We start from the raw sequence: 26,022 nt of genomic DNA on the forward strand, positions 1-26,022 counted from the left end.
TGTATATTCCTGCACTATACCTGCATCGAGTGATCTTCGTACATAGACATTGATATATTGAAGATTGTGACTTTCAAATGTAGGCCTACATCATTTTTGTTTTGATTGTATTGCCTATTGTATTGCGCTTTGGCAATGTAAACGTATGTTTTCTCATGCCAATAAAGCTCTTTGAATTGAATTGACTGAATTTCCCTCTGTCTGTCTGTCTGTCCGTCTGTCTGTCTGTCTGTCTGTCTGTTTGTTTAATGTTATTTTCATTTGAGGGAGTGTATTCATTCGTGAATCGTGTACTTTCTGACTAACTACCGGTACTTTACTTGTACATGTAGCCTGATAATACAGTATAGGTCATCTGGCGCCATCTGCTGACGGAACTGGAAACAACACTACAGAGGTAGTTACTGCTTGCATGGTTGCTGAAGGGGAGTTTTATGAACTGGAGTTGGAAAATGTCTTGTTGGAACAGTTCTCCCGACTTTTTTAGACCAACGAGGGTACGTATAGCACTATAGCTGACCGCAATTTCCGTAAATAATGTAATATTGTGATTTTGGGAAAGAGTCGTTGACATTTTGATAGACTGGTGCGGTTGGTGTGCGCTGCTGCGGCGAGGAGGCAAGTAATATGAATGATCTGACCTGATGTCTGACGCGACGCGAGTCAGGGTCAGCTCCCCTCACTGGAGGAAGTGGAAATATTTGGCCAAATAGCTAGCCCACAACTTAGCCCTACAAGCAGAACCCAATGCTACTGAAGTTTCTGACATTTTTTAGAACAGAAAAGCTTTACGGAGGGTTCCGAGAGGGGCTACCCACAACCCACAACACGTTGTTTTCTGGCTAGCATGGTTTCGTCCTCGGATTCGGGTTCTTGGAAACGCCCCCCAGCAGAGCCGAAGAGTTCTGATGATCCTCATGGGGGCTCCCCGCTGCTGTTGTATTCTAAATACGGACATCACGTCACGTTTTACTGATGTCTGTAAATAAAGCGGATGAATTACTCCAGTATGAAAGAGGCCAGGCTGTCCGTGTGTTTGCTAATACAAAAACAGCTTAATTGATATAAGTGTAACCCCTAGAGGGTAGTAGAGTCCTAAGTGAGACGTATATTTAAGGACGTTCTGGACAGGCAGATGACAGGACGTCAGTTGTGGGTCTCACAAACGCCGTAACGTTCATGCGTTGTGAGAGGTATGCTCGGCTGCAGACTTGTCATTTGGTAAGCCTATATGCTCCTTTTGTAAGCCTATATGCTCGTTAAATATGTTTTGTATGATCTATTCTAAAAATGAGAGTATTGTCATTGTCAGGTCTACACCACACTTCTGCAGTGCGCTGTAGTGTAGCCTGGGAGGTTCACAGACAAATGTTTGGGGTGTGGCTTCTCCATTCGGTGTAGGACATTAACGTGAGGAATGTGAGTAGCCTACTGCCGTATGTGTGTTTGTGCAGGCAGAACGATGGAATAATGTGCGGTGTTCTGTTGACTGGTCTAACGCATGTCATGTGTATCATTGTAACAGCTACAGGTGGAGATGTTGGCCTGTATGACGCCAGTGAAAGACAGTGCATGTGTTTAGAGTTACCCTGGTAAGGCGATACTTTTGGTTGTGTTGCCTAGTATTATGATTTCTGTTCTGTATTATTATTGTTATTGTGGGCTCGCCACAGCGAGCACACAATAGATATGGCCAGTTTATATTTATTCTTTATTTATTCCGCCACTTTTTTCGTCATCTAACTACTTCCACATACTTTATGCTAGAAATTTAGTTCAAACTTCAAACTGTTCAGCTCTTTGCAGTGATGTGTGCTTGTATTTTTATTTTTACAAAGTTTTATACTTTAACTTTTTTTTACATTCTTTATAATGAGAGTCGATGGAAGAAAGGTCCCATTTTTCACAGTTAACTTTTTTGAGCTCTTATTACTCCGTCATACTTTCACTTTGAAACTTTATAATGTTCATCTATCTTTGAACTTTAATTGGTGAAAAAGTTGTTTTGAAAAAGTTTATACTTTTTTAAATATTTGACTTTATTTATAGTTTTTTCCTCCCCGCAAGCGCACGCACGCACGCGTTAAAAAAATGAAAAAAACTTAAAAAAAATGAAAAAAACTTTTTTAATTTTTTTTTTAACTTATTAAAAAAAACTTTTAACTTTTTTTTTTTACTTAAGAAAAAACTTTTTATACTTTAACTTTTTTTTACATTCTTTATAATGAGAGTCGATGGAAGAAAGGTCCCATTTTTCACAGTTAACTTTTTTGAGCTCTTATTACTGCGTCATACTTTCACTTTGAAACTTTATAATGTTCATCTATCTTTGAACTTTAATTGGTGAAAAAGTTGTTTTGAAAAAGTTTATACTTTTTTTAATATTTGACTTTATTTATAGTTTTTTCCTCCCATTGACAATGTATGGGATTTATCTCTAAATCAAGCTCACTTTTGCAGCCTCATTACTCTGGCATACTTTGTCGTAGAAACGTGATTTAAACTTTAGAACGCTCACACGACTCTGGACTCTGGACGGTTCAAACCGTATTCGAATACGTTGAACGGTTTTTCCGAAATCGCAGTTCAATCGCAGGCCGTTTCGCGTAATTAGTGCCATCTTAGAGTGCGGGGCCTCTTCGAGTAGAGTGTGGAAACTGAAATTCTTTCCTTGAAAATGTACCAAACAAATTGTCGTCCCGGCCAAAGTATTCATTTTACACGCATGTTCTTTGGTCATTTTGTAGCCACACATGTCCTCTTTCACACAATGTGACCACCAAAGCACAGAGACATACAGAATGTGAACTACGGCCTTTTAAGTGACACAAAAACAGTCAATCTGCTCATTGACCTCCATTGTATAATTCTTACGAGGAAATTATCGCGCTGACAATTCTTAACTCGCTCTTATAACCACATTTTCAATCGTACCAACACCACAATCGCACATGGTGTACGTCAATATCTCAGGCCACTCACAGCGAAAAAAATATTTGCATTCGACTTTTACTTTTTGCGATAGAGCAATTTTTTCGGGCATAGTTTTCCCCCATTCAGAACCATTGTAATCTCCCAGTCATAGTACTGGCATAGAACTTGGAAGTCTTTTACTTCCACAGCTGAGACATATAAGGGCTTAATTGCAGGGCTGACATTAAAGTTACAAGATCTCAATGAGTTGCTCTGCGATACCTTGTGAGCTTGTAGGTCTGCTATTTGTGCAATTGGCTGGCCTTTACACAGCTCTCGCAAGAGCACGCACACACACACCATGTCTTCCTATTGGCTGGCCTTTACACAGCTCTCGCAAGCGCACGCACGCAACGCACGCACGCAAAAATGAAAAAAACTTAAAAAAATGAAAAACATTAACTTTTTTTTTTACTTATTAAGAAAAAACTTTAACTTTTTTTTTTTACTTATTAAGACAAAAACTTTAACTTTTTTTTTACTTATTAAAAAAAAACTTTAACTTTTTTCTTTTTACTTATTAAGAAAAAGCTTTAACTTTTTTTTTTAACTTATTAAAAAAAACTTTTAACTTTTTTTTTTTTTTACTTAATAGATATGGCCAGTTTATATTTATTCTTTATTTATTCCGCCACTTTTTTCGTCATCTAACTACTTCCACATACTTTATGCTAGAAATTTAGTTCAAACTTCAAACTGTTCAGCTCTTTGCAGTGATGTGTGCTTGTATTTTTATTGTAAGTTTTATACTTTAACTTTTTTTTACATTCTTTATAATGAGAGTCGATGGAAGAAAGGTCCCATTTTTCACAGTTAACTTTTTTGAGCTCTTATTACTCCGTCATACTTTCACTTTGAAACTTTATAATGTTCATCTATCTTTGAACTTTAATTGGTGAAAAAGTTGTTTTGAAAAAGTTTATACTTTTTTAAATATTTGACTTTATTTATAGTTTTTTCCTCCCCGCAAGCGCACGCACGCACGCGTTAAAAAAATGAAAAAAACTTAAAAAAAATGAAAAAAACTTTTTTAATTTTTTTTTTTAACTTATTAAAAAAAACTTTTAACTTTTTTTTTTTACTTAAGAAAAAACTAACTTTTTTTTTTTTTACTTATTAAGAAAAGAACTTTAACTTTTTTTTTTACTTATTAAAAAAAAGCTTTAACTTTTTTTTTTTTTTTTTTACTTAAAAAGAAAAACTTTTAAAAACACTTCTACAACTTCCACATACTTTATTCCGCTTTATGCAGTTATTTATGCTTATTCTTTTTACACATTTTTATACATTCTTTTTTTTTACTTTTCCTTCAGCTTTAATACATTTTCTACTGTACATTATATACATTGCGTCTTTTGGCGAGCCCACGCAGTTTCTGTAGGGAACTGCTTTCTAGTTATCATATATTATGCTGCATGAAATGGTGACTGTTGGGCATTATATGGGATATATTATGAACTATTATGCTTGTACCATACTTCTGTATCCTGTCCGATCTATTTATTTAGCGGGGGTTACTTAAGCATCAAAGCAATATTTTAAGTACTTTTTATTAGCAAGTGCATTCCATAGCGCTGGACCACACATGGACATCATAAACCTGCGACTATTTAACTGGTTTATATTTTACAATTTTAGTTATAGATGGCAAGTATAATGTTAAGGAATATTTGTCTTATTAGCCAGAGATCCTTTTAAAATGTTTCTATTACTGTGAGTGATATGGTCAGCTTCTGATGTCTTTCTTTCTTTCTAGATGTAGATGGAGATGACCGTATATGCTGCTGGAACACTGAACCTGGTCTCCTGTGTGAACCACCCCATCCTGGCTGGCAGGCTGCTAAGATGTCCATGTGGACATTATGAGTGTTTGTATAGAGAGAAGCATGGCTGAAGAGCTTTGCATATCAGTCGTTTCTTGCTGCTGCCAAAGTCAAATTGTGATATCTGTAGTGTTTACTTCATGGCCGCTTATGAGATGTAGATATAAGTACACCTGACTGGTGGAATAGCCTTGTGATACATACTGGGTGTGCTCTTTGGTCGTTCACAAAACAAACAAATGCTGCACAAAATGCCACAAACTCACTAAAAGCTGCACAAAAATCACACAAATCAAGGGATGTCCGACAGTCAGTGTTGGATATTGTCCAACTCCTAATTGCCGATATCAACAGATACCGATCTATATTATATGCAGGCTTTTTCCAGTGGTGGAAACATAACTCAAACTTTTTACTTAAATAAAAGTAGGCAATACTGCAATATAGAAATACTCCGTTACAATTCAACATGTACTCTAGTAAAGGTACAAAGGTTTTGGTATAAAATGTACTTAAAATACCAAAAGTAATTATTAATAATTACTCATTATGCAAAATGTCTCATCTAAAATGATCTAATCTCTCACAAGCTCACATGTGTCGTATTGTGAGCTTGTAGATGTTTTTAATGTAAAAGAATAAATAAAGTAAAATTAAGGGTTAGGGTTATTCATTTTTAATGCCTTTATCGGCCGATGATATCGGACATCCCTAACAAAAACATATATCAAACGTGTCAATACATTTCAAAGAATGCCACAAGTGGCACTAAAACTTCACCAATAAATAAAGAAACATCCACATGTTCCATAAATTAAATGCCACAAAGGTTTGCCGAAAAAATGAAGATTACAAAAAATAAGTTTCTTAAACATCTTCTGCCGTATGTCCATAGAACTTCAGCTCTGTTGCAGCAAGACAGTACAATGTGTCATTGTCTAGGTCACCTAAGCCACGATCACCATTCGGTGGCCGGTATTTGGGGCAAATGGTCATTACGTGTTCCACAGTCTGTACTGGATCCTCGCATTCACAGTGGGCACTGTCCGAGATGTCCCACTTCTGCTTTGAGGGTTGTCCACTCCTTGCAGGGGAGGTGCTGGCAAAGAACATATTTGGGGTCCTCGCTGTATTCCACTGGTCTTGCCTTCACCCAGGATGCCTTTAAGGTGTCAACTAGTGTTGTGTGGAGCAGTTCCTGGGCCTGTGTGGCAAAGGGGCACAGGGACTTGAGGCACGTGTGCTGTGGCAAACGTCGCCGTGACTTGGTGTGTGTGTGTGTTTTGTGGCAAAGGGCACCGTGACTTGAGGCACGTGTGCTGTGGTGTCTCTGACGACCTTGTGGAGGAGATGGCTGGGATTCACTCAACTGTGCCTTCCCGGTGAGGGCCAGCGTGGCTGCTTCTCGTCTGACCTCTGTTGGAGTGATTCCAGCGAGAACAGGCAGGCAGTTTGTTTGGGGTGGCCCATCCGGTGTTGAGGGCAGCATCCAGCTTCTTGACATGAGAGCTACGGCTCCAGACTGGGACACAGTACTCGGGTCGTCTGCATAGCCATACTTCATTGATGTTGTTGCAGGGAGGTCATGGATGTAGCTGTTAGTGTTGAACAGCAGTTACTGGTGTGGAACCGAAAAGCTTCACAAACATGCCAAAAAAATCTAGTTTTGAACCTTTTTAATCTAGTTTATTTTCAAATAAATTTGTTTTTACTGTTTTGTGAAGCAACTTTGGGTACCTTTTAAAGTGCTATATAAATTGTATGTATTATAAAAAAACAGACACACAGCAATTGTCGCCACACAGACATCACAAATTCCTATTGGCGGCAGCAACAAGTGAGTGATGTGCAAAGCCATTCATAGACTATAACCACCATGTCTTCATTCCAGATGCTGCGAGGCTCAACCGGAGCCCCTACAGGTGGACATCTGCAGTTCTCGCTGTCCATGGATGAATCTGCATGGGGGGCTCTGAAGGCGGCTCAAAGTAAGAAACCACTTAGACTGTATAGCATGGCAGTGTGATTCCTCCTAGTGGCACTGGTTGAATGTCTGTCAGCTCTCCAAGCTAATCAAAGTCTTAATGACACTTTTTTTTAACCACTTCAACCCCAGCATCTCTATTCTGGGGGTGGCGTTCAGCCAAATTAGCAGATCTACAAGCTCACACCGCATTGCAACGTGTTGTGAGCTTGTAGATCTGCTATGTTTGGCAAATCAATTTGTGTAGAGTGAAATCGGAGCATATACCAAATGCTCTCTTTAAAGGTCTGTTTTATCAAATCTATAGAGGGTTTAAGTGGTTCTGAATATGCAGCTCAACAAAAGCTAATTTAGTCCTTATTTCTTTCTTAGGACGGAGATCTGTGTAGATGCCGGAGGACTTCGGAACTGGGCCTGCCTGGTGAGGAACCGCACAGTAAGAACCACTCTAGGCCTTTCACGATTATGAGGTTTCTTTTTACTGGACGATTATTGTCGCTCAAATAAATTGCAATTAAATATTTAAGTGTGGCCCGGATGGTTAGCTCAACTGTCTGGGCACCTATGCTGCCAAGCCAGCCGGACGGCGTGCTGCGGGTTCGACTCCCGACGGCCTTTGCCGCGTGTCACTCCCCATCTCTTCCCCCTTTTCTGTCTATATACTGTTCACTATCAGTAAAGGCATAAAAAGCCCCAAAACCAACATGAGGGCTACGGCTCCAGACTGGGGCACAGTACTCAGCGGTGGGGAACACCAGAGCCTCTGTACTGGCTGGACGCCGTATCGGTGCGGCACAGGCGGTGGTCTTTCTCTTGACGCTGTCAAGTGTTGTTTAAAGGACCGTGTTCTGTCCAGCTTCACCGCATGATATGATGGGGAGGAGTGGGACTGTAAAAATATACAAATGACACCACTGCTATCACCGAAGAGCACACCCTATGACCCTAATTGATCACGTCTAGGAATTTCAACAATTTAGGCAGTTCTCACATCCAGAGTGACTTACAGTAAGCAACAACACATGGTAATGCATCAAATTCATAAACAATTGTCATCAAGACTAAGAAGTATAGACTATCCAGACTATTGGCAGCAACAACAAGGGAGTGATGTGCGAAGCTCTTTTCTATGAAGCCATTCATAGACTATAACGGCCATGTCTTTCTTCCAGATGTACTGCAGGTCTCTCTAGGAATCTGCATTCCTCTGAAGACGACTCAAAGTAAGACCCTGTTAGGCCTGTCAAAAAGAACCCTAACTGAAACGTTTATTACTGTAAGTGATATGTTTAGCTTCTGTTTAAATGTTCCCTATAAATAAAAGTTTTATGTATATATGTTGTGACAGGATAGAATATATATCTGGCTCTTGGTCACTCTAATCAATCTTTCTTTGTTAGGATGAAGATCGCGGTAGACGTCGCTGGAACGCGGCTGCTGGACAGGGAGTGCACACACACACACAGTCACACACACACATACACACACACAGAAAGGCTAATTTGGTGTGTGTTTTTTTTTCTTTGTTAGAATGGAGATATCGATAGACGATCTGATGTTCCCTGGACAGAGATCCGTTCCAAAGCTCCCCCCCCCCCCCCCGGGGGGCTTCCTCAGAGGACTGTGAGTAGGAATAGTTCTTGCTCGTTTCTGAGGATGGATAACTGCTTTTGTACTGTTATGGTACGAAGAATGGCTTAAATATTTTAGGATAAATCTAAATGACTCTGCACAATAGTTTGAGAGTCAATATCTCATATCATGAGCGTGCCTCTTGGTCTTTGTAACAACTTGAATACAAATTACAAAAGATGTTGAGGACTGTACATGTGTTGATGCCTCCTAGTGGCACTCTGGTTGAATGTCAGCTTTCCAAGCTAATCAAAGTCTTTGACACTTTTGTTAACCACTTCAACACCAGCATCCCTATTCCGTTAAGCAAAAATAGCAGATCTACAAGCTCACACTGCAACGTGTTGTGAGCTTGTAGAGCTAATGGTTTCTTTCCCTCTCAGGATGGAGATCATAGACACAGCTGGAGGCTGGAGCCTCTAGAGATGGAGATCTGCAGGTCTGTCCATGGATGGGAGGACGGAGGACTGAGATCTGGGTAGACGCTGGAGGACTTCGGACCTGGGCCTTCTCAGTGAGGAACTCAACGGTACGAACCGCTTTAGGGTTAGGGCTTTTTTAGGCTTCGTAAAAAGCCAATAATCGTCCGTTGCCGATAATTGGTCGATCCTTATTCTTAAACGTTACTGTAAGTGCATGTGTATGTTGTGACAGGACACGCACACACACAGCAAAGCTAATTTGGGCTGTGTGTCTTTCGTTCTTTGTTAGAATGGAGATCTCAGCCGATGCCCGAGATCCGAAGCTTTCCCCGGGTGTTTCCGCTGAGGACTTCTGGGTCGCTGGGAGGCTCGGACGGAGCTAGAAGGTTCGGTAGACGCCACTGGAACCTGTTAAGGCCTGTCAGAATTTAAGGTTTTATAATGGCCGATTTTTAATTGTCGCTCAAATAAATTACAAGTAACAATTTAATTGCGTCATACTAACATTCTAAATAAAACTTTGGCTTTTGTAGGCTTTGTAAACAAAAAGATGCACATGGCATAATTCAATAACTTTATACACTAAAAAAAGAAGTAAATTACAAAGTGACACATTTAGAGATTGTAGATCGGTTGCTTGCATTATTTCTTTAAAATGTTTGACAATATATGAACATTTTCAACGAGACGATTATGACTCTAAAAAAGTATCTCAAATACTTGGCGATTAGGTAATTGTGACAGGCCTAAATCCTTCTAGTTGTGTTTTTTTATATCATGTTCTGTAATCCGTTAGGGTTGACTATAGACTTTTTTTAGGAACAAGATCATCATGCCGGTGAAGAGCACGTTTCTAGCCGATGGAGCAACTATTGGAGTTACATCACAGCAAGGTAACTATACAACACACGCACACACACTATGATCATGACATCAGCTTGTGACTGCAACTTGTTCCTGTTCGCAGATGACTCGGCACTGCTAGTCTCGGACAGGAACAAACTGCAGATTGAAAAGGCCCTCAGCTCTGAACTCGGTAGAATCTGCACCTGGCTCGCTGATAACAAACTATCTTTACACCTGGGAAAAACTGTATCCATTCTCTTTGGATCTAATAGTAATCTCAGCAAGGCAAATGGCTTCTTGGTTAGAGTTGGTGACAATGTTATCACACGTAAAGATGAAATTACCTACCTATAGGTTCCATCCTGGAGGCTAATCTTTCCGGTGATGGCCACCAGCGTAATCAAAAAAGTCAACCAAAGAACAAGATTCCTTTACAGGATCTCCTCACTGGTCAACAAAAACACCTTGAAGACCTTAACAGGAGCCCTCGTACAAGGTTTCTTTGACTATGCATGCACCTCCTGGTACCACAGCACCTCAAAGGCCCTTAAAACTAGGCTCCAGAACTCCCAAAACAAACTGGTCAGGCTCCTACTTGGCCTCACCCCCCGAACCTACCTCACTCCTGCCCACTTTGACAGGCTGGAATGGCTTAGGGTCGACGACAGAGTACAGCATCTTGCAATGGGTCTGGTCCGCAAGATTCGATACACCACCAAGATACCCATGTACCTGTCTAGATACTTCCTTTATGTTAACAAAGTCCACACCCACAACACCAGAGGGAGTGCAACGAACCATGTACAACCCAGATTCGGCACAAACAAGGGACTAAATTATTTTCACTCCTATGCCACCAAAATGTGGAACGCCCTACCAACAGTCATTAAGACATGTGAATCCCTTGACTCCCTTTTTCCCCTCACTGTATAAGTTTATTTTCCCTTTTTACCTCCTTTATGATGAATTCCTGTTCTGTTCTTTGACTATATAGAAGTGTCTTATTTGTACGTCTCTAAATGTTTTGATGAATTGAACATGGTGGACCCTCTTGTAAACAAGTGTAATGCTTAATTGGGTCGTCCACTTATAGTTAACAGTCTTTGTATTGAGTTTGTGCTTGACATGTACTGTAATTCTGCAAACTGTTAATAAATATTTCAATCAATATTGTTTTATGAACAAAGTAGTAATGAGCATTTCTTTCTTTTCTTTAGGACGTTGCTGGTCTCCTGTGTGGCTCCATCTGGAGGTCACCAGGGTTCTGAGTCACTCAGATCCTGACTGGTAGTGGTGATATATAGATGTGATCAATCAGGGCTCTAAACAATAAAATAATAAACCAATATAAATAACTAGATAATAATATAAATAAATGGATAAAACGAACGATAAAAAAATAGATTATAGTAAAATAAAAGTAAATTAAAATAGTAAAATAAAAGTAAATTAAAATAGTAAAATAAAAGTAAATTAAAATTAGTAATACATAAAATAAAATTAGTAATAGCATAGTAATGGATAAAATAAATATAATTAGTAATATAGACAATAATACATAAAATAAATTAAATTATCAATATAGTAATGCATAAAATTAGTAATGACAGTAATACATAAAATAAATAAATGCATAAAAAATAAAATTAGTAATAACAGTAATACATAAATCAAATACAATTTGTAATGCATGAAGTAAAATTAGTAATAACATAGTAATACATCAAATAAATACAATTGGTAATATAGTTATACATCAAATTAGTAATAACATAGTAATATATAAAATACAATTAATACATAAAATAAATTCAATTACTTTGTGTTATAGAATGACTTAAAAAAACAAACAAATCAATCACATCTACATATCACAACCAGGCTATATTGCCAGCAGGCAGGTGGACTGTAGACTCACTACAGCTGTCACAATGTGGTATACTTTGTTTTGACTCAACTGGCCTCCAAGGAGAGGCGAGCATGGAGCCGGACATGATGATACACGAGAGAAGACGCCATAGTCAAAAAAAATTGTAATAAAAGTAATATGTTTCATGTTGATTGTAATTTATGCATGATGCCATATATCTGTAAATATTCATTATTTTCTTGTTAATAAATTATTGCATGTATACCCGGGTGTCCGTTATGTGTCCATTACCCTTAGATCGCGCTGCCACAGATTTATTTATTTCCCAAATGGTCTAAAAATGAGTTATTTAGCATACTTTTACCAATGAATTAGCCTATACACAGACAACGACTGATTAGCCTATTTTGGACGAAATGGGTCTTTTCTCGAGTCAGTGTGTAGTCTCACTATAGTCTGTGTAGATTACCCGGCCGTGTTGCTGCCCCTCCCGGGAGTCGCGGCTCATGGCACTTCACAGACGGCACAGAGACAGCAGTCACTCCGCTGAACGTGTCAGTGTTGCTGCAGTGGTGTGAACTGTGAACCGTGCGGCCACTGGTGGTGGTGCTGAGTTCTGATGTGGATAGTGGACACATGACGTGACCAGTATAACGAGACATGAAAAAGTACATAATGTAGGAAAACAATATCTAGGCCATAGTGTCAATATCAGTATGTGCTTATTTACATAAGAGTTGAACCAACACAGTTACTGGGTCAAGCAGATAAATAAATGTCAGTCCTAATCATAACAGTGACGTCTATTCCAATGCTCTGCTGCACAATGCACATGTGAAGTTTCAGATTTATTTTATAGGGTAGTACTAGTAAAATAATGCATTATATTATGTAAAACTATAGTATGACAACTGATAAGATAACATTATTATAGGCCTATCTATGCTATGGATAAAATGCCTATAATAAAGGGCCTAAAATGACTTAATTCACATCTAACTATTGTGCACCACATCTCTGTATGTCTGTAATCTACATAACTCGAGGACCATTCGCCCCACCGACTCAAATTTGACACACGCGTTCCACACCCCCACACGGAGTGAAGAGCCCGGTGTTGAGGCCGTCGGAATGCCGGTTTGACCAGAACCAGCACAAAAGCCTCTGCCCGTGCTCCTAGAAAAAAGTCTTGTGAACTTGTGAGAATGATCTCACCAAGTTAACTTATGAGGATGTTCTTCACAAGGCAGTATTGTAAAGTAATTATTAACCATATGTACTCATTACTGTACTTAAGTACAATTTTGACTTTTACTTCGACTCCACTACATCTCAGAGAGCAACATTGCAGTGTTTTTGCTCCACTACAATTATTTAAAAACTGTGTTACTACTGTAGTTACTTTGTAGATTTTGATTGGTATTACAAAACATGCATTAATCACTTCAGCCCTATACTTTGGCTATTTGAAAATAGCCGATCTACAAGCTTGCAGCGATTTGTGAGCTTGTACTATAGATCTGCTAGTTTCAAAGCATTTTTATACATTTGGTATCTTGTGAAATGGGACATTCTGTACAATGAGTACTTTTACTTTTGGTACTGTAAGTATATTTTGATACCAATAGTACATTATAATACAGGAGTTTTACTTGTAACGTGAGAGTGTATATCTACATACAGTAGCAGTATACTTTTACATCCATCACTGTCACAAGGACGGTTCTTCGTACTGAGAAATGGCCCTGTCTTGTGTCTCTCTTCTCCCTTCTTTCTCCCGCCTCCATTTCTGTTTTTCACCATCCTCCTTGGATGAACCTTAATGAAGCTGTCACTGCCTTTCCATCATATAGCCTGCACACACAGAACAAGACACGCATACACACAGCACTCAAATGCTGATTGTCACTTTAAAGTAAGTAAGTAGCCTTGCCGAGCCATGAGGCCCATAGGGCCTGTTTCTGTAGCGTGAGGCAGCTTGATGTACAAGTACACCCCCTGGACATGACGATTGTATGTCGCAGGGACTTACCCCCAATCCAACCCTTGATGCTGAGTGTAAAGCAGGGAGGCATTGGGTCCCATTTTTAGAGTCTTTGGTATGACCCGGCCGGGGATTGAACCCCTGACCCCGAGTGTCACTTTAACTGTGTACTAAAGGACCCTATAAGGGTCTGAGTGTTAAAGTGACACTCAGTAGTTTGCTGTGTATACATGTGCAATTTAAAACTAAAGCTGATAAATGGGTGATCTTCCCTGTTTGCATGAAATTGGCGACGTGCCTGAGAATGTCCTGTTTTTTGTTTTTAAAGATTTGTTTTAGGCTTTTTTTTGCCTTTATTGATAGTATCAAACAAAGATAGACAGGAAAGAGAGAGAGAAGGGGAGAGACATGCGGCAAAGGTCGTCATGAACGGGACTCGAACAACCGACACACTGTCAGGCCAAAGCCAATATGTGGCATGCGCCTGGACCCCTTGGCCAGCAGGCGCCCCAAGAATGTCCTATTGTCAGGGAAGACACTTGACTTCTAAATTAGACTTTTATTACATGAGCTCACTGGAGAATTACATTCAGTATAGTGGTCACACACCATGGTTATACACATAGATAAGGTGAGCCTTAGTCGCACTCTGTTCTCATAACAATAAATGTTCTACTGTTCCAGGTCTGTAAGAAGTGGCGTCTTGAATCTAAAATATTTCACATTATCAGAAGAACAAGGACGAATGACGCCCTTGCGTCAATGTTTGTCACAAGACAGGCTACACAGCTACACACATGTTTAGAAGATGAATAAAAAAAGACATTCCACAGCACAGAAAACATTTGCGGTTTATGTCTGTTCAAGAAATATCTATCTTGAACTGATAATTTACTTTATCTGAACATCAAAAGGTTACTCTAAACATCTGGGAATACTGTAGCGTCTTTAAAGGACCACTTCACCACTTTTCAACCTATCTTCATATATTGTACTGTAGTTGGTCTCCTCACTAATGTTCCTACTTGGTCTGTGTCTCATAAGAGGGTGTGGACAGTTCAGAAACCCATCCACCAGTGACATCATCGTTAGGAAGTTTAAAATATATTTAGATTTTTATTATTGTGAGAACGATGGTTTCCATTTTCGCATTGCAACTTTTCAGGAATAGAAAGCCTGCAGTTTATATTACAGCGAGGCTACAGAAGTAAACATGTAAATGTTTTTTATCTTTGATAGTCTAGGGCACGTGCACAAGTTTGTTGTGAGGGTTCTTCAAATAGCCGGCCTCTCCAAAAGGCCGGCCAAACAGTTAGCAAGGTACTGCTCAGTATCAGCTGTTATAGGAAGCCGATCAGTAGGAGGCGTTGTTTCCTTTATCCATGATCAATGGCTGCTGTGTCTGACAAGACTGTCAAAACTGTAACTGGCTGTTTCCCCATTGTCTGACTGCATTGGCCGTGATCATGTGATCATGATCATTCTTGTACTTCTGTTTATGTGGACATAAACACATATTTCAAGTTGGCTTTCCTCGCTTTTTTGCTATTTGACATTTTCCTAGTCTTATTAAGAATCCTTTGAAACTTGAATTCAGCTAGCATGTCAAATAATTTTAACCACTTTTTTACACGTAAACTTGTAGTTGAAGTTGAATCCTGCCAGCTCTTATCACGCTCTCAGATGGTCCTTGACTTTATTTTGTGACCAGCTTGTACAGTAACTTTCCCCTGGATACAATGACGTGTCCGATGTGCGTTTATAAGGCAGATGATTAAGGTAGCTGCACAGTATCTAGAGCGACTCTGTTTCAGAATGAAGGGTTGTGGGTCTTTGCTTGTTTTTGTCTCTGTTGTTGCGGCAGCTGGCAAGCTGGTGACCGGTGAGGAGCTGGACACCAAACATGAAATGGAAGGACTGCCAAAAGAACATACAGGTTAGGATTGTTAAGGGTCTATATTGTTGTGCAAAATGTGATTAAATGGATAGACTGGCTGCCACATGACATCAGATATTGGAGGGGCTATAGTGCCCCTCATAAATTAACCTAGACTAGTCATATCTGGCCCAGAATATCACCTGAAGTGACCTGATTTCAACCAACATAAATCTGCCCACTAAGACGGACGTCCCTGGATGAATCAGAGAGAGTCCGATCGAGGCAGGATCAACTTAAGTCATTATCATAACTAGCCAGATCTGGCCCAGAATAAGCTATATTATTTCAACTGGTGAAGTCGTCCTGGTAATGATGTAAAGATCATCCTCATATGGACGGGGATCTGACCTAATCCTGAATGTCACCGGAGGATGTCGTCATCATGACGTCATTTGGATTGCTGGGTACCTGAAAATGTATTTTCTGTTTATTAAAGAGCTAGAGAGATGGGGATACTCCTGTTACTGAACAAACCCTAAAGCAATGATTACTATCAGAATATAGTCTTTTAACCTTTTAAAATACACTTTTTTGTTTTAACCAAAAAAGATCACTTACTCTACCTTAGCTAACCAATAACCAACCATCTACTATTTATTCCCACTAACGCCTCCACTCCCTCTCCATTTCCTGTCCTAGATGTTATGCCGAGTGTCAGAATCCCTGTGAAGATGCCACTCCGTCCCCTGTTGGGCAGTAAGGTGGTGGTGCCGTGTCAGATCTGGGATAACACCAGGGACCAGACTGTCTCCCAGCTCTCACACCGTGTTAGGTGGACCTATGTCACTGAGGACACGGTCACACTCATCCTGGTGGCCATGAGCGGCACAATTGATGTGGAATGCGATTACGAAGACCGCGTGACCATGGTCAGCTACCCACTGGACGCCGCCATGGAGATCACAGAGGTGCGGTCCAAAGACTCAGGAACGTACCGCTGTGAGGTGATGTATGACAACGAGGAAATCTATGACTCTGTGGACATTCAGGTTCAAGGTACGACACCAGTTAACCTTAGTTATGACTTTTATTTAAAACCAGCAGTATTGAGAAGAGGAAATGTATGATCACTGTCTTCTCTCTCTCTTTCTCAGGTATTGTGTTCCACTACTACACTGACCATTACAGCTTGAGCTTTGAGAAGGCGAAGGCAGCGTGTAATGAGAACAGTGCTTCCATCGCCACCCCAGCTCAACTCATGGCTGCTTATCATGATGGCATGGATCAGTGTAACGCTGGCTGGCTGTCTGACCAGACCGTCAGGTAGGATTTTCAGTCAGACGTTACCAGTTGTTCTGGACATAACACAAAGTTATAATGTGAAGGACAATCTGTTGGTCCATTGTAGCCCTTTTACACATTACATATTCTTTCAAATTTGAAAATAAATAGACTTTACCAGTCATTCTGGACATCATACAAAGTCATAATGTGAAGGAAACTCTTGACATTACTCTTGCATTAGTCATACAACTATTTATTCATTCAGTTCTTATTTTTTCTAATTTGAAAACAAGCTTGTAAAATATGCACGTCAGGTGGAAACTTTGCATGATGACAATTCCTCCTGGATTTGACTACCCAAAGACAATGCCTCGCTGAATTATTTCATTTGTATGTGAGTGAGCATGTTGCTTTGTAAATGTAGCAGAACTTTAAGTTCATCTGAGGCCTATTGATGAGGTCTCTCAGGTGAGGCCTAGATGAGGCCTATTGACACCTAAAAAAGTACAGTAGATTAAGTTTAATGGAATTATAACCGATACAATCAGGAATAAAAACAAGAATATATCATGAATTCAATCAACAACATAAACAATTGGAACTCACTGGGCCTTGACTACATCAGAATCTTCACGAATATGTTGATGTGGCACAATAAAATATATAATAATATACATTTGCTTGTATCAACCTGAAAAAGTCCGTTCATTAATTGATTCCTGTGTGCTTCACTGCAGGTACCCTCTCCACGAACCCCGGGAAGGTTGTTGGGGAGATGAAGACGGATCTCCTGGAGTGATATCATATGGAGAAAAGGATTCCAATGAGACCTTTGATGTCTATTGTTTTGCTGAGAAGATGTCAGGTATGCCACTATTCTGGGATCTCTTCATAGTGGCTTTATTTAGAACCAGTAAGACGCCTTAAAGGCGAGTAGCGACCGCTGGGCTGAGACACTCTGCCAGAATAATGTCAATTCATTATGTTTTTTGTAAGGCTACTTAATATTCAAATCCAACAGATAAACAAGTGCAGCAAGTACCTACGAAGTATCGTCATTGTCTATAATATAGACACTCGAATAATGTAATGTAAAGCACATTTGAGTATTCATATACTATATGAATAGTCAAATGTGCTTTACATGGGGGGCATGAGAAAACAAATAAAACAACTTTATTAGGGGGGAAAACACTAAGACAAAGGATTTAAATAAAAAACTGTGGAATGAACTAGCTGGGGAGTGCATTTCACATGGGGTTAGGGCAGACCATTGTCTGACCACGGACTTCCACGCTTGCTGCTTCGCATCGAGGACAGCTTGACAGCTTCGTGCTGTGGTGAAATCGCAGCGAGCCTCCGGTGTAACACCCTACAGTCTATGGTAACACCACATGACGGAGATCTCCGTCATCTGTGGTGAATCGTTGGATTAGACTTGGCGTAGATCTCCGTCAACGTCGGGGAATGTATTCAAGTAATTTAATTAATTCTAATCACATACTGAGGGCTCCATCTTGCGCCACCCCTTACCCCTTATCCCTAAACTTATTTGCCATTTTTTACTATTTTAAAACCTTTAAAAATAGTTCAGCTAGCCAATCTACATCAACACGTTGTTAGCTTGTAGATCGGCTATTTGTACTATTTTAAAATGGGATAAGGGGTAAGGGATAGCGCAAGATATAAGGCTGAGTGTATCTTTTTTCACTCCCTGTTGTGAAAGCTCTACCATGCCCTATTGAAAGGAATTAACCAGATAAATGTAACCCAGACCTTCCTCTCTGTCCTCCCAGGCAGGGTCTTTTTGTCGGAAGAAGAGTTCACATTCAACCAAGCTGGTGACCAGTGTACCAATCTGGGCAGCCGTTTGGCCACAACTGGAGAGCTGTACCTGGCATGGCAAGACGGCATGGATGTGTGTCAGCCTGGCTGGCTGGCTGACCAGAGTGTCCGCTACCCCATAAACATTGAAACGTCACACTGTGGAGGAGGCACGGTGGGAGTAATAACCATGGACATCGACCCCAACACTGACTGTCGATACAACGCATGGTGTTTTCATGGTAAATCTTTAGAGTGAATGATTAAAAGACTGCAACTCCCATAATGCACCGTCACTCAAATTGGAGAGGAGTTAGTGCCGCCAGGACAAAAAAGACGGGGTCTAGTAACGACATGGCGTCATGTGGATCTCTTGATTGAGGCCATTCATGTAATTCTGACTATTCACCTCTCTCCACCTCCAGAATTGGTAATCATCCCAATGGAGATGACACTCCGCCCCCTGCTGGGCAGCAGTTTGTCGGTGCCATGCTACATCAAGTTAAAAACAGGCGATGACCCCGAGGCCTCGACCATGTCAGCGCTCTCCCACCGTATCAGATGGACTTATGTCTCCAAGAACAAGGCCACGCTCATCCTAGAGGCCTTGGACGGCAACGTTCAGGTGGAAAAGGAGTACGAAGACAGAGTGACCATGGTCAACTACCCAACGGCTCACACTGACGCCACCATAGAGATCACAGAGGTGCGGTCGAAAGACTCAGGAACGTACCACTGTGAGGTGATGTATGACAACGAGGAAATCTATGACTCTGTGGACATTCAGGTTCAAGGTACGACACCAGTTCACCTTAATTATGACTTTTTTTTTAACCAGCACTAGCAGTAATTGATAAGAGTACATGTATGATCTCTGTCTTGTCTTCACTCTCTCTTTCTCAGGTATTGTGTTCCACTACTACACTGACCATTACAGCTTGAGCTTTGAGAAGGCGAAGGCAGCGTGTATTGAGAACAGTGCTTCCATCGCCACCCCAGTTCAGCTCAGGGCTGCTTATCATGATGGCATGGATCAGTGTAACGCTGGCTGGCTGTCTGACCAGACCGTCAGGTAGGATTTTCAGTCAGACTTTACCAGTTGTTCTGGACATCACACAAAGTCATAATGTGAAGGAAATCCTTCACATTACTCTTGCATTAGTCATATAATTATTTATTCATTCAGTTAATATTTTTTCAAATTTGAATATAGGCTTGGAACATTATTTACATCAGGTGCCAGATGGTAACTTTCCATGATGACATTTCCTTCTGGATTGAAAGGGGTGAATAAACTGATCTCCCCAAAAACAATACCTCACTGAATTATTTGTATATGAGTGAGCATGTTGCTTTGTAAATGTAGCAGAACTTTAAGTCCTTCTGAGGCGTCTTGAAGCAGACACCTAAAAGAAGTACAGTGGATTAAGTTAAATGGAATTATAACAGAAAAATCAGGAATTAAATAGGAATATATTAGGAATTCAATCAACAACAGAAACAGTTGGAACTCACTGGGCCTTGCCTACATCAACCTAAAAATGTCAGTTCCTTAATTGATTCCTGTGTGTTTCACTGCAGGTACCCCCTCAGCAAACCCCGAGAAGGCTGTTGGGGAGATGAAGATGGATCTCCTGGAGTGAAATCATCTGGAGAAAAGGATTCCAATGAGACCTTTGATGTTTATTGTTTTGCTGAGAAGATGTCAGGTATGCCACTATTCAGGGATCTCTTCATATTGGCTTTATTATGCTTAGAATAACGGGTGATTGGGCATTATTGCATTAGAGTAATTCAAATTGTGCGTCATATAAGTTGTCAATGGCAAACTTTTTAAAAGTATCGTATCATCCTGACCTATAGTATGTGGTAAAAGAGAGCGACCTATCATAAAACACTGAAAACACCACATGACGGACGAGATCTCCGTCATCAGCAGTGAATGGTTGGATTAGACTTGATGTAGATCTCTGTCAACGTCAGGGAATGTGTTCATGTAATTTAATTCATTCTAATCACATACTGAGTGTCTAACTGTTTTCATTCCCTGTTGTGAAAGCACTACCTTGCTCTATTGAAAGGAATTAACCAGCTAAATGTAACCCAGACCGTCCTCTCTGTCCTCCCAGGCAGGGTGTTCTTCTCCACGTCGGAAGAAGAGTTCACATTCTCCCAAGCTAGTGACCAGTGTACCCAACTGGGCAGCCGTTTGGCCACAACTGGAGAGCTGTACCTGGCATGGCAGGATGGCATGGATGTGTATCATGCCGGCTGGCTGGCTGACCAGAGTGTCCGCTACCCCAAAAACATTGCAACGTCACACAGTGGAGGAGGCACGGTGGGAGTGATAAACATGGACATCGACCCCAACATTACGTCTCGACACAACGCAGTATGTTTTCAAGGTAAATCTTTTAGAGTGAGTGATTGAAAGACTGCAACTCCCATAATGCAGCATCACTAAAATTGGAGAGGAGTTAGTGCCGTCAAGACAAAAAGCCGGGGTCTAGTAACGACATGGCGTCATGTGAATCTCTTGATTGATCCCATTCATGTAATTCTGACTATTCACCTCTCTCCACCTCCAGAATTGGTAAGCATCCCGATGGAGATGACACTCCGCCCCCTGCTGGGCAGCAGTTTGTCGATACCGTGCTACTTCAAGTTAAAAACAGGCGATGACCCCGAGGCCTCGACCATGGTAGCACTCTCCCACCGTATCAGATGGACTTGTGTCTCCAAGAACAAGGCCACGCTCATCCTGGAGGCCTTGGACGGCAACGTTCAGGTGGAAAAGGAGTACGAAGACAGAGTGACCATGGTCAACTACCCAACGGCTCACACTGACGCCACCATAGAGATCACAGAGGTGCGGTCGAAAGACTCAGGAACGTACCACTGTGAGGTGATGTATGACAACGAGGAAATCTATGACTCTGTGGACATTCAGGTTCAAGGTACGACACCAGTTCACCTTAGTTATGACTTATTTTTAAACCAGCACTAGCAGTAATTGAGAAGAGTAAATGTATGATCTCTGTCTTGTCTTGTCTTCTCTCTCTCTTTCTCAGGTATTGTGTTCCACTACTACACTGACCATTACAGCTTGAGCTTTGAGAAGGCGAAGGCAGTGTGTATTGAGAACAGTGCTTCCATCGCCACCCCAGCTCAGCTCAGGGCTGCTTATCATGATGGCATGGATCAGTGTAACGCTGGCTGGCTGTCTGACCAGACCGTCGGGTAGGATTTTCAGTCAGACGTTACCAGTTGTTCTGGACATAACACAAAGTCATAATGTGAAGGAAACCCTTCACATTACTCTTCATTAGTCATGAGTGCTTTGTAAATGTAGCAGAACTTTAAGTCCTTCTGAGGTGTCTTGAAGCATACACCTAAAAGAAGTACAGTGGATTAAGTTAAATGGAATTATAACAGAGAAATCTGAAATGAAATAGGAAAATATTAGGAATTCAATCAACAACAGAAACAGTTGCCTACATCAACCTAAAAATATCAGTTCATTAATTGATTCCTGTGTGCTTCGCTGCAGGTACCCCCTCCGTGAACCCCGGGAAGGCTGTTGGGGAGATGAAGATGGGTCTCCTGGAGTGATATCATATGGAGAAAAGGATTCCAATGAGACCTTTGATGTTTATTGTTTTGCTGAGAAGATGTCAGGTATGCCACTATTCGGGGATCTCTTCATAGTGGCTTTATTATCCTTAGAATAACAGGTGATTGGGGATTATTGCATTAGGGTATAATTCAAACTGTGTGTCATATAAATTGTCAATGGCAAACTAATGAAAAGTATGGTATCATCCTGACCTATATTATGTGGTAAAAGAGAGCGACCTATCATAAAACACTGAAAACACCACATGACGGGCGAGATCTCCGTCATCAGCGGTGAATGGTTGGATTAGACTTGATGTAGATCTCTGTCAACGTCAGGGAATGTGTTCATGTAATTTAATTCATTCTAATCACATACTGAGTGTCTAACTGTTTTCATTCCCTGTTGTGAAAGCACTACCTTGCTCTATTGAAAGGAATTAACCAGCTAAATGTAACCCAGACCCTCCTCTCTGTCCTCCCAGGCAGGGTCCTTTTCTTCACGTCGGAAGAAGAGTTCACATTCTCCCAAGCTAGTGACCAGTGTACCCAACTGGGCAGCCGTTTGGCCACAACTGGAGAGCTGTACCTGGCATGGCAGGATGGCATGGATGTGTATCATGCCGGCTGGCTGGCTGACCAGAGTGTCCGCTACCCCATAAACATTGCAACGTCACACAGTGGAGGAGGCAAGGTGGGAGTGATAACCATGGACATCGACCCCAACATTACGTCTCGACACAACGCAGTATGTTTTCAAGGTAAATCTTTTAGAGTGAGTGATTGAAAGACTGCAACTCCCATAATGCAGCATCACTAAAATTGGAGAGGAGTTAGTGCCGTCAAGACAAAAAGCCGGGGTCTAGTAACGACATGGCGTCATGTGAATCTCTTGATTGATCCCATTCATGTAATTCTGACTTCACCTCTCTCCACCTCCAGAATTGGTAAGCATCCCGATGGAGATGACACTCCGCCCCCTGCTGGGCAGCAGTTTGTCGATACCGTGCTACTTCAAGTTAAAAACAGGCGATGACCCCGAGGCCTCGACCATGTCAGCGCTCTCCCACCGTATCAGATGGACTTATGTCTCCAAGAACAAGGCCACGCTCATCCTGGAGGCCTTGGACGGCAACGTTCAGGTGGAAAAGGAGTACGAAGACAGAGTGACCATGGTCAACTACCCAACGGCTCACACCGACGCCACCATAGAGATCACAGAGGTGCGGTCGAAAGACTCAGGAACGTACCACTGTGAGGTGATGTATGACAACGAGGAAATCTATGACTCTGTGGACATTCAGGTTCAAGGTATACGACACCAGTTCACCTTAGTTATGACTTTTTTTTAAACCAGCACTAGCAGTAATTGAGAAGAGTAAATGTATGATCTCTGTCTTCTCTCTCTTTCTCAGGTATTGTGTTCCACTACTACACTGACCATTACAGCTTGAGCTTTGAGAAGGCGAAGGCAGCGTGTATTGAGAACAGTGCTTCCATCGCCACCCCAGCTCAGCTCAGGGCTGCTTATCATGATGGCATGGATCAGTGTAGCGCTGGCTGGCTGTCTGACCAGACCGTCAGGTAGGATTTTCTGTCAGACTTTACCAGTTGTTCTGGACATCACACAAAGTCATAATGTGAAGGAAATCCTTCACATTACTCTTGCATTAGTCATATAATTATTTATTCATTCAGTTAATATTTTTTCAAATTTGAATATAGGCTTGGAACATTATTTACATCAGGTGCCAGGTGGTAACTTTCCATGATGACATTTCCTTCTGGATTGAAAGGGGTGAATAAACTGATCTCCCCAAAAACAATACCTGAATGAATTATTTGTATATGAGTGAGCATGTTGCTTTGTAAATGTAGCAGAACTTTAAGTCCGTCTGAGGCGTCTTGAAGCAGACACCTAAAAGAAGTACAGTGGATTAAGTTAAATGGAATTATAACAGAAAAATCAGGAATGAAATAGGAATATATTAGGAATTCAATCAACAACAGAAACAGTTGGAACTCACTGGGCCTTGCCTACATCAACCTAAAAATGTCAGTTCCTTAATTGATTCCTGTGTGCTTCACTGCAGGTACCCCCTCAGCAAACCCCGGGAAGGCTGTTGGGGAGATGATGGATCTCCTGGAGTGAAATCATATGGAGTAAAGGATTCTAATGAGACCTTTGATGTTTATTGTTTTGCTGAGAAGATGTCAGGTATGCCACTATTCAGGGATCTCTTCATATTCGCTTTATTATGCTTAGAATAACAGGTGATTGGGCATTATTGCATTATAATCATATATTCAAATTGTGCGTCATATAAGTTGTCAATGGCAAACTTTTTTAAAGTATCGTATCATCCTGATCTATAGTATGTGGTAAAAGAGAGCGACCTATCATAAAACACCACATGACGGACGAGATCTCCGTCATCAGCAATGAATGGTTGGATTAGACTTGATGTAGATCTCTGTCAACGTCAGGGAATGTGTTCATGTAATTGAATTCATTCTAATCACATACTGAGTGTCTAACGGTTTTCATTCCCTGTTGTGAAAGCGCTACCTTGCTCTATTGAAAGGAATTAACCAGCTAAATGTAACCCAGACCGTCCTCTCTGTCCTCCCAGGCAGGGTGTTCTTCTACACGTCGGAAGAAGAGTTCACATTCTCCCAAGCTAGTGACCAGTGTACCCAACTGGGCAGCCGTTTGGCCACAACTGGAGAGCTGTACCTGGCATGGCAGGATGGCATGGATGTGTGTCAGCCTTGCTGGCTGGCTGACCAGAGTGTCCGCTACCACATAAACATTGCAACGTCACACAGTGGAGGAGGCACGGTGGGAGTGATAACCATGGACATCGACCCCAACATTACGTCTCGACACAACGCAGTATGTTTTCAAGGTAAATCTTTTAGAGTGAGTGATTGAAAGACTGCAACTCCCATAATGCACCATCACTAAAATTGGACAGGAGTTAGTGCTGTCAAGACAAAAAGCCGGGGTCTAGTAACGACATGGCGTCATGTGAATCTCTTGATTGATCCCATTCATGTAATTCTGACTATTCACCTCTCTCCACCTCCAGAATTGGTAAGCATCCCAATGGAGATGACACTCCGTCCCCTGCTGGGCAGCAGTTTGTCGATACCGTGCTACTTCAAGTTAAAAACAGGCGATGACCCCGAGGCCTCGACCATGGTAGCACTCTCCCACCGTATCAGATGGACTTATGTCTCCAAGAACAAGGCCACGCTCATCCTGGAGGCCTTGGACGGCAAAGTTCAGGTGGAAAAGGAGTACAAAGACAGAGTGACCATGGTCAACTACCCAACGGCTCACACTGACGCCACCATAGAGATCACAGAGGTGCGGTCGAAAGACTCAGGAACGTACCACTGTGAGGTGATGTATGACAACGAGGACATCTCTGACTCTGTGGACATTCAGGTTCAAGGTACGACACCAGTTCACCTTAGTTATTACTTTTTTTTAAACCAGCACTAGCAGTAATTGAGAAGAGTAAATGTATGATCTCTGTCTTGTCTTCTCTCTCTCTTTCTCAGGTATTGTGTTCCACTACTACACTGACCATTACAGCTTGAGCTTTGAGAAGGCGAAGGCAGCGTGTATTGAGAACAGTGCTTCCATCGCCACCCCAGCTCAGCTCAGGGCTGCTTATCATGATGGCATGGATCAGTGTAACGCTGGCTGGCTGTCTGACCAGACCGTCAGGTAGGATTTTCAGTCAGACGTTACCAGTTGTTCTGGACATAACACAAAGTCATAATGTGAAGGAAACCCTTCACATTACTCTTCATTAGTCATGAGTGCTTTGTAAATGTAGCAGAACTTTAAGTCCTTCTGAGGTGTCTTGAAGCA

At 41.3% G+C, this 26,022-nt stretch overlaps 1 long non-coding RNA gene across 3 annotated transcripts; it reads left to right on the forward strand.

Annotated features, from left to right (window-relative positions):
* The first annotated feature begins 424 nt into the window (after nt 1-424).
* On the forward strand, nt 425-12,318 carry LOC308319951. 3 transcript variants are annotated; one of them, XR_013964502.1, is made up of 10 exons: nt 1,525-1,592; nt 4,730-6,784; nt 7,153-7,216; nt 7,953-8,003; nt 8,181-8,403; nt 8,796-8,941; nt 9,124-9,220; nt 9,654-9,727; nt 10,898-11,089; nt 11,126-12,318. It is a non-coding gene; the product is annotated as an uncharacterized lncRNA (long non-coding RNA). The 3 variants fall into 3 exon arrangements; XR_013964500.1 differs by lacking the exon at nt 1,525-1,592 and adding an exon at nt 425-497 and having other exon boundaries at nt 10,898-12,318; XR_013964501.1 differs by having other exon boundaries at nt 10,898-12,318.
* The last annotated feature ends 13,704 nt before the right edge of the window (nt 12,319-26,022 follow it).

This window comes from Protomyctophum bolini (genome assembly GCF_963924005.1).
Source record: "Protomyctophum bolini genome assembly, chromosome: 8".
NCBI lineage: Eukaryota > Metazoa > Chordata > Actinopteri > Myctophiformes > Myctophidae > Protomyctophum > Protomyctophum bolini.